The following is a 5790-nucleotide window of genomic DNA, read 5'->3' as shown; positions in this document are numbered from 1 at the left end:
TCACAACTGTTATATTAAATATAAATGTTTAATTTCATTTAACAGATAAAAACACCTGAAACTGAGAGAATGTAAACAATCTAAAGTCATAAAGAAAAAATTTATGAGCAGAACTGCCCTATATCAAAAAATACATTCATAAATCGCAGTACTAGAATATCTTGATATGATACCTATTGCTCTATCCTCTTTTCAAATATAAATTCCTGATTATGAGTCTGATTCATAAAATTGACATTAGAATACCAGTTCTCACTACTGTTCTACATTTAATAAACAGGTTCAAATAGTCAGAGATGCTGCCTATATATGCCACAGGCAAAACTAAAGGGAGGAACGAAAAAGTGCACTAGGTTATTTAGTTAAATAATCTGATATGAAATCCAGTTGCATTAATTATAAGTCAGACTCAAAAAGTTGCTTAACAATACAGATGCTTTAATTTCTTTTACCATTCACTATGTATGAAAATAACTGTCATGTTCAGGTTAAATGAGATGTTAATTACTATTATAAGGTTATTTTATTTCTGTATCAATTGCCCTAAATACTGCAGTTTTAATGATTACAGTTTTACCTATTTTTTGTATTTTAACCAATTTGTTAATATATAATTCATATAGGATATACCAAATGTTTATAAAGCATTCAATTGTAATTACAGAACATTTCCATCTTCTTAAAAAGATCCTCATATCCTTCTGCAATCCATCCTTTCTGTACTCTTTCATGTTAATCATAAGAAAAATAACATGATTTTAAATAGAAATAAAATATTTGCACAGTTCTTCTACACACAAAATATTTACACACTTCACACATATACTTCACATACACATAAATTGTCAAAAAACATTTGGAAATATAATTACTATTATTAATCATCAGAAAAATGCAAATTAAAAATAAAAGACAACAAACTATAATTGTGAAAATTAAAAATAACAATTATAATGTTGTGGAACAAATGAAAGACTTTAGCTATTTAAAAATTTGTAAATAATTAGGTATATTCCATTATTTTTTCTATATATTGTTCAACATGTGAATTATTCATTACATTTCTGCTCATATTCGTGGTACAAATAAGTCAACACTTTGTCATGTATGTATGTTGTAATTCAGAGAAAAACAATATAAAGTCAATTAATATGTTCTACTGCTTGGTTTTGGCTTTTCATTTCAGAAAGACCATATGAACTTACAAGGTACAACTGAAAAGGTATATGAATGTGTATATATACTTATGTAAGTAAATAGATAGAGAAGCAGGTAAATAGATTAGATAGGTGTAATAAAAGATATATTACTCAAAGGATAAGGACATCAAGGCTAAAATGTCTTCTGTTTTTGACAACTTTTAATTTTTATGCCCCTCGATTATTTTTCTTTATGTATTATCACACTCTTCAAATTCATTTTATGCGTATTTTAAAAATCCTCTTTCTGTCACCTATATAGACTCTTCTGTGCAGCAAGTCTAAGAAATAGAAAAGGTGTTGCTCTTTTCTTATCTCTTTTCATTATTTTCCAGGAAACTTACAGGTATTTTAGTTAACCCAAGGTTTTAAGCATCACATCTGCATATACAACTCCTACCTTACTCATGAGCAAGGACACACAATTCAATTGGACTGAATCAAATTCTAAATTCTAATGCTGACCAGGCATGGTGGCTCACATCTGTAATCCCAGCACTTTGAAAAGCCAAGGCAGGTAGATCACCTGATGTCAGGAGTTAGAGACAAGCCTGGCCAACATGGCGAAACCCTGTCTCTCCTAAAAACCCAAAAAATAGCCAGGTGTGGAGGCGAGCGCCAGTCATGCCAGCTACTCATGAGGCTGAGGCAGGAGAACACTTGAACCCAGGAGGCGTAGGTTGCAATGAGTGGAGATCATGCCATCATACACCATCCTGGGCAACAAGAGTGAAACTCCATCTTGAAAAACAAACTAACTAACTAAATAAATAAAAATTATAATGCAAAATCTTCTTTCTTGTATGCTAAGCAAAATCCTGACCTGCCCACTAGTATATCTTGAAAAAATAGTACTTAACTTTCTTTGTTTTAACTTGTAAAATATCAATATTTAAATTATTACTGTTATTGTGATTGCTATAATGATTATGAACTTTAATGCAAAAAAAAATCTGTTATCTAGGTTGCTCTTTAATAATCTCCTGAACCGAGAGTACTTGTTAATTTTCACTAACAAAAAATCAGAAAGAGTTTCTAATTGCCTGAAATTTTGGGTATAAAATATCAAATTTTATTTTCAAGATTTGATTTTCTAATGTTAATGTCTCAATCTTTCCTTTTATTACTCATTTCTTCCATTTAAAAATACAATGCTTTGGTTGTAATTTATACTTATTAATCTTTTCCCAAGATAGAAATGATCTCTACCTTTCATTCTACCACTGTAGAATGAAAAAAAGAAAAATATACTATGTCCCAATCTACTTGTTAAAATCTACCAATTAATCAAAGGCCACAATGGAAGTAATCCTTTGTTTTATTATGAATTTGAATGATATTTTTCTTTTCTCAAACCCTATATTTTGGGAAATAATATAAATTTGATCTAATTTTTTTAAATATGCATGTATGGCAAGAATATTCTAGTTTTAGTAACAAAATGTATGCAGTTTTTCTATGTGTATAACATCTGCCAATTTAAAGCAGCTTTATTGAAATATATTTCAAATACCATAAAATTTACTTATTTAAATTCTACAATTCATTGGTCTTTAGCATGTTCACAAACATGACTGTCTTGTCAGTTTAAGCAGTTATGTTGCCTAAATTAAACCACCAAGTGTTCTTTACTAATCAGTCCCATATTTTCACCCTCATTCACTACCATTCACGATGAACCACTAATTTATTTTCTGTCTCTATGAATTTCCCTATCCTAATCTTTAATATGAAAGAAATCATGTGGTATATTAGTCTTTTGTGATACTTCTTTCACGCATTCATGTTGTATCATGTATCTGTGTTTCATTTTTTATTGCTTAAGAATACTTAATTGTGTGAATAAACATGTATCTATATCATATTTTATTTGGCCACTGATTGATATTTGAGTTATTGTAAGCAGTACCATTAAAATTATTGAGGTGCAAATTTCTTTGAACAATAAGACTTTTTATTAACATTCTATAAAGACCAACACTAAACTATTGGACTTATACAGCAAGAGTGCTTGGCTTGACTGTTTATTTTAATTCTGATTCACTGTTTTTGTTCTTGACAAGACATTTTATACCTTCTTTAACATACCTAAATTTATATTGATATTGATGTTTATCTACTTAGATGGTTATAAATAATGGATGATGTATGTCTCAATTTTTAAACCTTACATACAATGGTGAGGGGTTTATTTTTGAGTTTTTAATGTTATGGCTGATGCAACATTGACTAAGTTACTCTAGTTTTATAATTACATCAAATAAATAATAATGAGAAGGCTCCAAATTCATTTTCTTCTAAACTTTTCTTGATTAACCATTAGTCTTCACCCTTCCATAATATAATCACTTCCATTTGCCAAAATATGCTGTGATTTTGACCTCTATTTAATTGAATGAATAAACAATTTGAAAATATTGGCATTATTGCAATATGCACATACTTTACCGTATAGCTTTTCTTCAATAGCAATTTGTAGTTTTCTCTGTAAAGGATTTGCATATATATTTTTGAGACTATATAAAATACAGTAGGTAAATTCTTAAATCAATATCTTTATTTTTATTCTTGGAGTTGCCATGAATTTGTACATTGTTGTTGGCAATTTTAAATATTGTAAATCAAGAATTTCTGACCAATGCACATAATAAGAAGATCTGGCCAATATACTCTTCCTAAAAATATCTAGAAGGATATTTATACATTTTCAAAATTACCTGTGACCACAGACTAATTTATAGTAAGTTGCTGGTTACTGTAAAATTATTTTTCAAGTGTTTCTCCACCAAAAACATTTAGGCATCACTGGAAAGTTTTGCTTTGTTTTGTTTTTCTTTTTTCCTCATGTTCCATATCATCCTGAGGGATGAAAAGTGATGAAGTAACGAATATACTCTAAGTGGGGTACTAAAGGCATATCGAGTTTAGGAAGGTATTCAGCATCTGAATAGTGATTCAAAGTGAATTGTTACTGCAAGTTCTGTATTTAACCATTTATTGTGAGCACTCTGTTTTATGCTTTCTTATCAACTTACTTTATTACTAAAGTCCTATAGCCAACTTTTTATAAGTGTAATATTTATACACGCAAATAAATTTGTACACTGTTTTTCAGGAATTATTTTGAAGCCTGGGAAATAAATGTACTTTATAAATTCTTACTAAAAAAAATTCCTCTACCTGGTTTTCTAAGTATAATAAGATCTTTATTGTGTCATTCTATAATATTTGTTATTAGATTGTGGACTTATGTATTATAAGTACCCAGTTTCACTGTCCAATATATTATTTCTGATCCACTACTCTAGTTCTTGATAAGAAATGGATTCTGAATATTATACATACTTTTCAATCTACTAATCTTCTAAGAATTCTGATGGAATACCAGTTGGGAGCTAAAAGCACAGCTTTATAAATTTCTCATTATATTATTCCCAATTTTAGGCTTCTACAGACTACTGAGTTTATTAAAATTCATTTACGTGTTCCTTATCTTGGAATATTCTTAGTACTGTTTCTGGCACACAGTGCAATCATTATTTCTAGCACTGGTGATGGTAATGATGATAACCATTATCATTATTATTTCCCTGTCTATGAGTTGTATAATAAGGATAAGATAATGAAGACTTAGAGAGCATAACTTGTTTAAGGTCACACAGTTAATAGGCCACAAACGAGGGTTCGAAACCAGGCTTTGTGACTCTATAGCATGTGATCATTAGTACAAATACTCCCATCATAAATATTTTATAATGTGAGCCTGAAAAATGAATACATAAAACTAATTATTTCTACCCTGACTTTCAACTAAGGGAGGTCTAGAGTGATGAACAATTAATTGAAAACATTCGCTTTGAGTAAGTGTGTGTATTCAGCATTTCTAAAGTTTGTGACAGATGCAAAAGAAGAAAATACACACATGCATACACACACGTACACATAGACATACATACATATATGCAGAAACACATGTATACATGTAAATATTGACTGAGAAAGAGATTAGATGGTAAGAAAATAAGTCATATAAAAATAAAATAACATAATTTTTAAATATTACATACTTCAGGGAAGAAAAATGAGTGAATTTTACTAAGTTGAAAAAGTTTTTTGGAATAGAAAAACATTAGATGTCAATCAAAAACAGAAACTCTGAAAAGAATGAATAAAATCCTGGACTACTCTTGGTGAAAATGTATCTAATTGAAGCTTTTTTTTTAGGTGTCTGAGGAATACAAGAAAATAGCATTGCTTAAATATAATACAATCATACTATACCTGATTATGAAGGCCAGAAGAGTTGACTGGGTTTAATAAATTAAATGATAGGGTAAAATTATATATATAAGAGAAAAAACAGAAGAAATTCTTGATTTATGTGTTATTGGCCAGGCGCGGTGGCTCAAGCCTATAACCCCAGCACTTTGGGAGGCTGAGGCGGGTGGATCACGAAGTCAAGAGATCAAGGCCATCTTGGTCAACAAGGTGAAACCCCATCTCTACTAAAAATACAAAAACAAAAAAAAAAGCTGGGCATGGTGGTGTGCGCCTGTAGTCCCAGCTACTCGGGAGGCTGAGGCAGGAGAAT

The sequence above is a fragment of the Cebus imitator genome, unplaced genomic scaffold, assembly GCF_001604975.1.
Source record: "Cebus imitator isolate Cc_AM_T3 unplaced genomic scaffold, Cebus_imitator-1.0 Scaffold17, whole genome shotgun sequence".
Lineage (NCBI taxonomy): Eukaryota > Metazoa > Chordata > Mammalia > Primates > Cebidae > Cebus > Cebus imitator.
This window is presented reverse-complemented; position numbering follows the sequence as displayed.